Source organism: Nicotiana tabacum, chromosome 11 (genome assembly GCF_000715075.1).
Source record: "Nicotiana tabacum cultivar K326 chromosome 11, ASM71507v2, whole genome shotgun sequence".
Taxonomy (NCBI): Eukaryota; Viridiplantae; Streptophyta; class Magnoliopsida; order Solanales; family Solanaceae; genus Nicotiana; species Nicotiana tabacum.
In genome coordinates this window covers 141,931,918-141,944,150 of record NC_134090.1, presented here as the reverse complement: position 1 = coordinate 141,944,150, position 12,233 = coordinate 141,931,918, and the positions used below count along the sequence as shown (strand labels likewise).

The 12,233-nt window shown below is 35.2% G+C and overlaps 1 pseudogene; it reads left to right on the top strand.

The window, feature by feature from the left end:
- The first annotated feature begins 1,147 nt into the window (after nucleotides 1-1,147).
- LOC107800256 (phenylalanine ammonia-lyase 1-like) lies at nucleotides 1,148-8,359 on the top strand (annotated as a pseudogene).
- Nucleotides 8,360-12,233: the final 3,874 nt, after the last annotated feature.

The window sequence follows — 12,233 nt, the reverse complement described above, 5'->3', positions numbered from 1 at the left end:
AAAATCGAGGAATGAAGAACCTCTTTGGTTCCCCTTAGTTGGCCTACTTACGTAATTAATTGAATTTGTGAATATCGAATACTTGATGCATAAAGAAAAATAAACCTTATAACAAATAAGATTCCATATATTTCTTATCTAAAAAACGTTAGTATTCCTAGTTACCAACTTAGGATGAAGCTAAGATAGTTGAATGAATAAAGATCTTCAACCAAATTTAGCTTAATGGAATATTCATTTTGTCCGTGCCCAAAAAAGTGAAAATAATCACTCTTAAAACATCCCATTTAGACGAAAAGTCAGAATTATGGAAATTATTTTGCTTCACTTTTTGCGACGTTTTTTCACGTATTCCTCAAATGTGAAACGACGTGTTGCTTTTGTTTGAGTCCATCCCAACAACCATGCCCAAACCCTTTCTTTCCCTTCCTTCTTTGACTTGAACAAACATCCTTCCCTTTCCACCTTCATTTGCACATGAAATTATATATAGTGAGGGAAATAATATTATATGTTCCCTTGACATAAAGTTATCTGTAATTCATTGAATCAACTAATCCAAATTAACGTCGCACTGGAGTTCATTATAGTAAGAAGCATTTTCTAATAAAAGTTTTTTCATTCGGTGCTCGAGCCACGGACGTAAATTTGCTATTATTGCATCTAGAAACATAGTCAAGAAAGGAACCACTAATATTTGCATTAGGGTAGGCTATTTACATCATATTTTTTGAGGTACGACCCTTTCCGAAATCATGTATGAACGCGAAATATCTTGTGCACCGGGCTACCCATTTTTGTACCTACAAACGTAAATTCTTAACCACTTAAAAAAAACAAAAAGAGGGTTGGTGGATCTTTGTTTTTCGGGGTGAAGAGTGGCTGTTAGTGAAAATACGCCTACCCTGGCTGCCCTTCCTTTTACATGTACAACTACTTCACGTTCTCCACGTGTCAAGAATCTCAGCCGTCCATTCCTATGTGCAATCCAACGGCCAATCTTGATTTTCAACTAACACATCGGCCTGCCAAAGTCCAACACACAATGACAATGTATTTTCTCATTCTATTTAAACACTCACATTTTGGCTAAACAAACTCAGGAAATTCATATAAGCTTTGCAATTTCCTAACCTCCACCAACAAATAAACATAGAGCAACACAATCATATATACATGCACCTATAGCCCAATATTCATCAAACATCACATATAGTTTTCTTTCCTAACCAATTAAGTATTTGTCCAAAATATTGAGAATTCATTAATTACCCTGCACATAATAATGGAGTATGCCAATGGAAATTGTAATGGTCATAATGCTAGTCAAGAATTTTGTATTAAGGGTCATGAGCAACAAGACCCTTTGAATTGGAACATGGCAGCTGATGCACTCAAGGCTACCTTGATGAAGTCAAGAAAATGGTGGAGGAGTTTAGGAAGCCGGTGGTCCGGCTAGGTGGAGAGACGTTAACGATAGGTCAGGTGGCCGCGATAGCAGGCAGGTCGGGCACAGAGGTGATGGTGGAGCTGGCGGAGGCGGCCAGGGCGGGCGTCAAGGCCAGCAGTGATTGGGTCATTGAAGGCATGAAAAATGGGACTGATAGCTATGGTGTTACTACTGGTTTTGGTGCTACATCACATAGGAGGACCAAGAAAGGTGCAGCTCTACAAAAGGAGCTAATAAGGTAAACACAAATTCTATTATCACCACATGTTACGTACGTACCTCATGTCTTCTCGCAATAAGTTTTACGTGACATAGTTACGTGAAAACAAGCTGTAATTTTGTTTCACATATATATAAAATATTTTGAATTTTAATTTTATATATATACTTTGACAGTGTTATGATATTTATGTTATCGATTGTAGTTTAATATATGATAGAAGTATTAGATTAGTTGCTATTTGTACCAAATTATTCGTATTTTTACAGAGTTTCTTAACTTTTAATTATCCTATAAATAACTTCATTGAATATATTTTTCACAATATTAATGCATACACATAAATTGAATTATCAAGTTTATTAGTAGAAAATTTATCTTCGTTGAAAATAATTATGCTTTTGCTTTCGTGCAATTCTTCACTTTCCCCCCTTTTTTCTCAACCATGCTTTCTGGGATTATGCCATTACTACCGGTTGAAACAATACTATATGCGCGCGCACATATATATATATTTAAAAAAATGAAGTCTATATCACTAACATGATAGGGTTGTCTTCAGATTTTGAAAAGTAGTTGCAGACACGTTATCCAAGTAATAGGAAACCTTTACCCATTCCTTAATTAAAAATTAAATTCAACTTAATTTTGGTCCCCAACAAATCAAATTATTAATTAACCAGAAAAAATTTTGACGTTGTAAACATCCCACATGAATAGCCCAAACGGACGTGACTGCATGAAAACCTTTATACATTATGGTTCAAAGTTGCTTTTGCTTTTTTTTTTTTTTGCCTAATAAATATAGCTGCAGATTTAGGTCTAATTTTTGTCTAAAAAGAAGGCATTTAATAGATACAACATCTGTCTATTTAATCCATAGATTTGTTAGGTTAAAGTGGTCCCAACTATTAAACCATAGTAACGTTATTTACAAGAGAGACTGAGAGACACAAGATATCCCAACTCAACTTTTAATTATTTAAAGAAATAACCTAAAATAACAAAGAAAAAAACCCCAAAAGTATACTCCATTATATTTTGTAACAGGATTTGTTTGCTTTATAAGGGAAAAATATGTTTTTGGCTCTGATTTTGAACGGTATTACTCTTTTAACTGTTTAAACTGGTCTAACACTGGCACTTTAATAAATTTTGAGGGAAAATTTACCCGTATTTATTATTCTTCGTACTTTAATACATTTCAAGTGCACAGATAGTTATTCTCAGGGATGCTATTTAAAGATTAATCAATACTTATTTTGTTCTGAAATTTTAAACTAAAAATCTTAACTTTAGGATAATTCAGGATATTGTCCTACAAAATTGACTGAAAAACTGAAATTCATGATGAACGGGCTAATTCCTAAAGTGGCTACCTGGTGTCATTTCTACTAGTAATTTTGTACGTCAACTTAAAGCTGATTTGCTAAATGGAATATCATCTGAACCAGGTTCTTGAATGCCGGAATCTTCGGCAATGGGACGGAGTCTAGCCACACGCTGCCACATTCCGCCACGAGGGCTGCCATGTTGGTGAGGATCAACACCCTACTTCAAGGCTACTCCGGCATAAGATTTGAGATCTTAGAAGCTATAACCAAATTGCTTAACAACAACATTACCCCATGTTTGCCTCTCCGTGGCACAATCACAGCATCTGGTGACTTGGTACCACTGTCCTACATTGCTGGGCTTTTAACAGGCCGGCCCAATTCCAAAGCAACTGGGCCTAATGGAGAATTATTGGATGCCGTCAAGGCGTTTCAATGGGCCGGTATAGACACTGGATTCTTTGAGTTGCAGCCCAAAGAAGGCTTAGCTATGGTTAATGGCACTGCTGTTGGTTCTGGTTTGGCTTCTATGGTTCTTTTTGAAGCTAACATTCTTGCTGTTCTTTCTGAAGTTTTATCAGCTATTTTTGCTGAAGTTATGCAAGGAAAGCCTGAGTTTACAGACCATTTGACACATAAATTAAAACATCATCCTGGCCAAATAGAAGCTGCAGCTATAATGGAACATATTTTGGATGGAAGTTCTTATGTGAAAGAAGCTAAAAAAATCCATGAAATGGACCCTTTACAAAAGCCTAAGCAAGATCGTTACGCTCTACGTACATCTCCACAATGGTTAGGTCCTCAAATTGAGGTCATTAGATCAGCAACAAAAATGATTGAAAGAGAGATTAACTCAGTTAATGACAACCCTTTAATTGATGTTTCAAGAAACAAGGCATTACATGGTGGAAATTTCCAAGGGACACCAATAGGTGTATCAATGGACAACACTAGGCTAGCACTTGCTTCCATTGGGAAACTTATGTTTGCACAATTTTCTGAACTTGTCAATGACTATTACAACAATGGATTACCTTCAAATTTGACCGGGGGACGGAATCCTAGCTTGGATTATGGTTTCAAAGGTGCTGAAATTGCTATGGCATCTTACTGTGCTGAACTCCAATTTCTTGCAAATCCAGTGACTAACCATGTCCAAAGTGCTGAGCAACATAACCAAGATGTCAACTCGTTGGGCTTAATCTCCTCAAGAAAGACAGCTGAGGCGGTCGACATTTTGAAACTCATGTCTTCTACTTATCTAGTAGCACTGTGCCAAGCCATTGATTTGAGGCACTTGGAAGAAAATCTCAAGGCTTCAGTGAAAAGTGCAGTGAGTTTAGTGGCCAAGAAAGTGCTAATAACTGGCCAAAATGGAGGGCTTCACAATTCAAGATTCAGTGAGAAAGACTTGCTCACAGTAGTTGATAGAGAATATTGTTTTGCATATGCTGATGACCCCTGCAGTGCTAACTATCCATTAATGCAGAAGTTAAGACAAGTCTTAGTGGATCATGCCCTATCGAATGGCGACATGGAGAAGAATTCTAGCACTTCAATTTTCCATAAAATCAGTGCATTTGAGGAAGAATTGAAGATTGTTTTGCCTAAGGAAATTGAGAGTGCTAGATGTAACTTGGAGAATGGCAAGCCAACAATTCCTAACAGGATTCAAGAATGCAGGTCATATCCATTGTACAAGTTTGTGAGGGAAGAATTAAAGACTAATTATTTGACAGGTGAGAAAGTCCAATCACCTGGAGAAGAATTTGACAAGGTATTCACAGCTATGAATGAAGGGAAGTTGGTAGATCCATTGCTTAATTGCTTGAAGAAATGGAATGGTGCTCCTCTTCCACTTTGCTAGAGAAAAAAGTGGGGAAAATGATCAAAAAGTTATTGGCTTCACACTGTAGGTACATTACTTTGTAAGTTTATTTTTCTAGTTTTGAGAATTTTTTAAGGGTTTGTATGAAAATTTGTGACTCTTAAACTTATTGATGATATTTGTATCTTGTTTTTAGCAACTGTATTTACATTTTTGTGATTACAGAAAAAAGTTACTTCAACTTGTGTAATCCCTCAAGAAGATAATGTTCTACAGAGAATAAGAAAATCACTTTAACAAGTTTAATTATATCTTTCATTGGCCCTACACTTTGGTTTAGGTAGCTATTGTTTTGTTCTTGACTTCTGCTCTTTCATTTGTGGTCATTAGTTTGATTTTGCTGGCCCTATTGCCTCATGATTGTTGATAAGACAGATAGATAAATACATGTTTTAGTCAACATTAATGCATTTCAATTGTGACTAATAGCCTGTTTGGCCAAGCTTATTTTTGACCAAAAGTGCTTTTTTTTTTGCCAAAAGCACTTTTGGCCAAAAATTGAGGTGTTTGGCTTCTGGAAGGAAAAAAAGTGCTTTTGAGGAGAAGCAGAAGTAGTTTTGGAGAAGCAGAAAAAAATAGCTTCTCTCCAAAAGCACTTTTTGAGAAGCACTTTTGAGAAAAATACACTTAGAAGCAGTTTTTTAATGCTTGACCAAACACTAATTGCTGCTCAGAAGTGTTTTTCAAACTAATTAGCCAAACACAAACTGCTTCTCACCAAAAGTACTTTTGAGAAAAATACTTTTAAAAAAAAGCACTTCTCAAAATAAGCTGATTTTTGCAGCTTGGCCAAACGGGCTATAAGTCTTGGTTAGCCAACAAATCCCCTTCATGGGTTGGTAAGTGAGAAGAGAGATAGTGATATCTGTTCTAATTTTTCGGCCAATAACTTAATCAACTTGTTGACAAAAAGTTGGTAAGTACATGAAACTAAAAAAATAAAAATAAAAAGTACTTATCCACAATGTTAATAAATCCTGAACTTTGAACAGGAGAAATTGGTCAAATTTTAATGACAAGAATGTTCCCAGGAGTGCTAGTTAGGAGTAAAAGATACTCAGTAAATAGTAGCACTACAATGCTTGCAAACTATTTTAGAATTACATTCTGAATCAAAGATGATATTACTTAAATTAAAAGAACAAGAGCCTTTAGTTACTAAATCCTTTCAGTAGACATTTGAACATACACTGGGGAAATGGTTCAAAATTAAACTTTTACAATTTGGGTAGAAGAAAATGACCCTACAAAGATCTCTTGTGTTTTATTTTCAATCTATTGTGCATCAAAATAAAGATCTCTTTAAGAAATTTGACATAAAACTAATAGAAATTCTCTAATAGGCCACAAAATTTTGTAAACTATGAAATATTATTTGCAAACCAATAGGTGTTTTACAATTTTGTCCATTATTTCAACCTCAACTAGAAGTAGAGAATTTAAAGTTGAAAAGTTGATTTGAGGAGTATTTCAAATGAAATAATGATTTTCACTCACAAAACTTCAACCTCAATCTTTTCTTTTCAGTAAGATTTATGTTCAAAAATACAGTTGAGCGTTCAATCAACTGAACGTCAAATACTCATCGTTTCAATTCAACCAAATGTGTCTTAACAATACCTAATATTTTGCTAATGGAAACCTCAGCAGGGCGGATTTAGGCCGTTTTAAGATGTAGGTGAACCAATGGGTCTTTCTTCCAAACTAGGTATTTTATATATATATTTTGTAAAATTGATCTAACATTGTCTGTTGGCTCTCATGCTCCAAAAAGGTTGAGCATTCCACTTGGTTGAATGCTGAGTTATTTATCCAAAGGAATATAGATCGATTCCCGCTTAGTACTTTTTTCTCGCTTTTGTAGTGGTTCACCCATGTTCTAGAAATCCCTCGGTGAAGTTTTTTTTTTTTTTAAGTCATGGAGTAATTAACATTTAATCAAAGATAATAAGTCTTTAACAAAACATCTAAGTATAGCAAAACATAAAGTTAGTAAACAGCCAAAGTAAAATAGACTAAGATTAAGCATCGACCTGGTTTATGGTTCTGGTGAGTGGTGGCGTGCAGAAATCTGTGGCGCAATAAAGCGAGCACCTGGGGGCTGGGGCGATGAGATGTGCTGAGCCAAAATACACTGATAGTACGGTTCCATTCCTCCAGGATGATCGGAGTCAGCGCCGCCCGGCGACAGCAGCACGGGTCTTTGAAACAGGTCACCTCCAATTCACGAGACCATCTTATGGTAGTATTTTATTCTTTATGAAAGGACCGTTGGTAAAGTATTCAAATTTACCCCCTACTTTTAACTGTGCTCCAATGTGGCAGTGAACCCCAACTATTAAATTGCCACGTGTGTATTAACATTTTCTTATTTTTCGAAAAAACCTCATTTATATGTCTTCTGCTTAATTTTTCATACCTCCATTACTGTGTATTTGTAATATCTGGATAGCAAAGTAGACTCCTAACTAAGATAAAAAAGACCATTGAATAGAAACTGGACGTACAAACTCATTTATTCACGGGGATGAAAGTCCCATGGCTAGAAATAGAAGATCTCCATGTTATTTTTTAAGAGAAAAGAAAAATCCAAAATGAACAACGAAGACCTTCAACGAGCAGCCTGTCACTCCCACAATATAATAGTATTTCTCTTTTATTGTTACTTTTCATATTATTCTATGTTACAAACTCACGACTAGTATTAATTTATTTCATTTTGTTTGGCAATAACTTTTTATTGACATAATGTAGTTGGAATAAAAACTGTGGAGGTTTGAATTGTTGAATGAATAACTCTATCGCCATTCGCCAATTATACTTCTCTGGGTTTGAATAGCATCCATTTTGAACAAAATTATTTCTAAAAAATTCTAACAATATATCATTAAAAATACAAATTATTTTTTGGAATACTTTTTTAAGAATATTTTCCAATAAACTGTTCGAACCCACCCTATTTCTTAGCCAAAACGTTTTCGTTTAAAATTGTAACCTTTATTAGGTTGCCTAATAGTGTCGCATCTATTCTGGTCTTTTTTGAGCCTCCATTGTTAGCTACCATAAAACTTGTTGGGAATAAACCCCCTACAAAAATAATATTCACAGTAATAAAAGCGGAATAATAACGTAGCACCGAGATACGGTAATTAACAAGAATAAAAGAGTAACAACGACACCAAAATTTTTATATGGAAAATCCTTTTGAATAAGGGAAAAAACCACGGCCCTCAGAAGAACAACTGATATCACTATAGCAAGGAATTTTATACTTTGTAGGTCCGAATAAAATACTCAAAAGACCACTACAACACTCAAAAGAAATAACCTCTTTTGATATTCTCACCTCACTACAATATCACTCACTCTCTATTTTTCTCACAGACTATTTTCTTATACCCTGTCTGTGAAACCTCACTCTTTCTTTCTAACTCTCAGATATATTTTTCCTCTGAGATTGGTGTGTCAAAATAAGAGCCGAAACTCTCCTTTTATAGGCAGAGCCTCACTCTCTCACGCCTACTACATTTGACATTTTCTACCTGCAGATCTGCTATGCCTACCGAATTTGACAAATGCAAAGATATGATGGCTGCCAACTTTGAAAACAATCAACAAGGAAGAAAAGTCTTCCTTAATTAATGGGATGGACCCCACAAAACTCACTTCCAAATCTCACTCTAGAAGAAACCCCAAATCATAACTTTAAGCAAGCACCGTATGCGATAAAGAGGGAGGGAGGGATAGATAGATAGAGAAAGATTAGTTTTTTTATCTTAGTTAGGAGTCTACTTTGCTATCCAGATATTACAAATACACAGTAATGGAGGTATGAAAAATTAAGCAGAAGACATATAAATGAGGTTTTTTCGAAAAATAAGAAAATGTTAATACACACGTGGCAATTTAATAGTTGGGGTTCACTGCCACATTGGAGCACAGTTAAAAGTAGGGGGTAAATTTGAATACTTTACCAACGGTCCTTTCATAAAGAATAAAATACTACCATAAGATGGTCTCGTGAATTCAAAAATACAACGGAGATTAAATGTAAACAATATTTGAAAGTAGAGTAATACATTTGGCCCTTTTCCCATTTATAAATGTGTTTTTTCCAAAATAAGCTAAAAATATATATATCATATAAAATAACATAGAATAATTCTATATGGCTTAATACAAATTTTATTCTTCCAACTTGCACAGAAATTCTTTTTGTACATTTTTCTTTCCGAGTAATTATAATTTTACAATTTTTTTTAATCAGATGTCCATGAAGGGATTCATTTTACACAACTTAATACGCAACATGTTGTGTCTAAAACTCCCCTTTTTGCTAATAATGATACAGTTATATTAAAAGTTAAACAGTAATATTATTACAAAGTGGAACCATTCGTGGTACAGTAACATATGAATGGTCCTTATTGAAAGCATGTAAAACAAAGGGTGGGGGAGACAGAAATGTACGGGACTCCACAGCCATTGGCATTCAGAAGGAATTAGGTGTTGCGGAAGCCAAATGTATATAGTGTAAATGAGTCACAACTACTATACCAAAAATTATGACAGCCACCAAATAATAAATAAGACAATAAAGCAACAATAAAAGGAACACCAGAATTTACGAGGTTCGGCCAATTTTGCCTACTTCCTCCAATATTTTATTCCACTCCAAAAATACAAGTGAAATAATACTAAAGAGAGAAGATACAAATGCCTTAAGAAGATAAGAAGGCAAATGAGAGGTGTGTTTAAATCCTAAACATTAGGCCTTCTTTTATAGGGTGAAATTCTCCCCCAAATGAAGTCCCCCACCGATGTGGGATGAACTTTTGACATATTCAACAAATCTCCACCTTGGCAAAATTCCACATCTTCAATTTTATTTTAATAACAAATTTTGGTTGTGTCTTCATCTTCAATCTTCAGTGTTCAACAATATTGATCAAATCCAAACAATGTTGAAACTTGACCGCAGTCACCACTTTTGTCAGCATATCAGCAGGATTCTCTGTAGTATGAATTTTCTTCACCGTGACTCCACCTTCTTCTATGATTTCTCGTACGAAATGATACCGAACATCAATGTGCTTCGTCCTTGCATGATAAACTTGGTTCTTCGCTAATTGAATAGAACTTTGACTATCACAAAAAATTGTGATACTTTTTTGTTCAACACCAAGCTCTTTTAACAACCCCTGAAGCCAAATTGCCTCTTTCACAGCCTCTGTAATAGCCATGTACTCCGCATTTGTTGTAGACAAAGCAACTGTTGACTGCAAAGTAGACTTCCAACTAACTGGTGCCTTTGCAAAAGTAAACACATAACCAGTAGTTGATCTTCGTTTGTTCAGATTACCCGCAAAATCTGAGTCACAATATCCAACTACAGACTGATTGTCTTCCTGCTAAAAAACTAACCCAACATTTACAATATTATGAATATACCGTAGAATCCACTTCATAGCTTGTCAATGCTCCTTTTCTGGATTATGCATATATCTGCTAATAACTCTAATAGCTTGTGAAATGTCAGGTCTAGTACAGACCATTGCATACATCAAGCTACCAACAACATTTGTGTATGGTACCCTTGACATATACCGTCATTTAGCTTCATCCTTTGGCGACATAATAGTACTTAGCTTAAAATGGGGAGCAAGTGGAGTACTAACTGGCTTAGTCTTCTCATCTATGCCAAAGCGCTGCAGTACTCTCTTCAAATATTCTTTCTGAGATAAACAGAGTTTCTTTGAACGTCTATCTCCATGCCAAGAATTTTCTTTGCCTCACCCAGATCCTTCATCTCGAACTCCTTCTTCAGTTGAATCATCAACTTATCAATTTCTTCCAAATTCTTGGAAGCTATCAACATATCATCAACATATAGGAGAAGATATACAAAGGAACCATCTTTAAGCTTGCACAAATATACACAATGATCGTACTTGCTTCTCTTGTACCCTTGCTGCAACATAAATTTGTCAAATTGCTTGTACCATTGTCTAGAAGATTGTTCAATCCGTACAACAATTTTTCAAGTTTGCACACCATATTTTCTTTCCAGCAACTTTGAATCCTTCTGGCTGAGTCATGCAGATTTCCTCCTCCAAGTTACCATGTAAATATGCAGTTTTTACTTCCATCTGAACTAGTTCCAAATCCAACTGTGCTACCAAAGCCAACATAATTCTAATGGAGGAATGTTTTACAACTGGAGAAAACACTTCATTGTAATCAATTCCCTCCTTTTGAGCATATCCTTTGGCCACCAATCTTGCTTTGTAGCGAATATCTACTTGGTTAGAAAATCCTTCCTTCTTTGCATAAACCCATTTGCACCCAATTGCTTTCTTGCCCTTCGGGAGATTGGCCAATCTCCATGTATGATTCTGATGAAGGGACTATATTTCATCATTCATGGCAATCCTCCACTTATCTTCTTCTGAACTTTGGACTGCGTCTTTATAAGTGGTAGGACTATCATCAGCTACAATTGAGGCGACACAAGCAACCGTCTCTATAAGACGAATAGGTTTTGCTATTGTCCTTTTTGGCCTGCTAGTTGTAAGCACGTGATTTTTGCCCTATATGAGAAATACTCCCAAAAAATGCAAAATAAAATAATTTTCCTTGGTGTGCAATTTTGAGTACTTTTGTGATATTTTTAGATAATTATTTGTATTTGTCCGTGTTTGCTTATTTGTTAAATTAATAAAAAATACAAAAATATGTCGCATTTTGCATGTAGGATTTAATTCTACAATTGTTAGTAATTAAATTAGTTTTACAAAATTAAAAATTACAAAAATAGGCATCTTTTGCATTTTTAGCATTTAATGTCCGAATGAACAATTTTATGCTTAATTATTACTTAATTGTGCGTTAATTGTTATTGGTAGTTAATTTGCGCTTTTATAACTTAATTTAGTTCTTAATAATAATTTAAGTACTTTTATAATTTAATTTTAGAAAAATAAAAGAAGAAAAGAGAACAAAAATATAAAGAAAGTCGGAATTGAGCCTCTTCTTCGATTTCAAGCCACAGGCCCAAAAAATGGCCCAATCTTCCCTACGACCCAGTCCATTTCAAACTGGGTCGACCCAGTCCATAACCCAAAAGACTCAAATCCCTTTGTCTTACATTTTACAAAACAAAACAAAACAAAAAGAAGACAAAAACCCTAAAAAATTTCAAAACAATCTGCCACCCCCCCCTTCCCTATCTTCTTCTTCTCCAAGTTTCTCCAAAGCTCATCCATGGCTTTCCCCTCAAGCTCCCATGGCTGCCTCGTCCTCATCTTCTCCATCGCACCATGAACGATCAGTCCCATG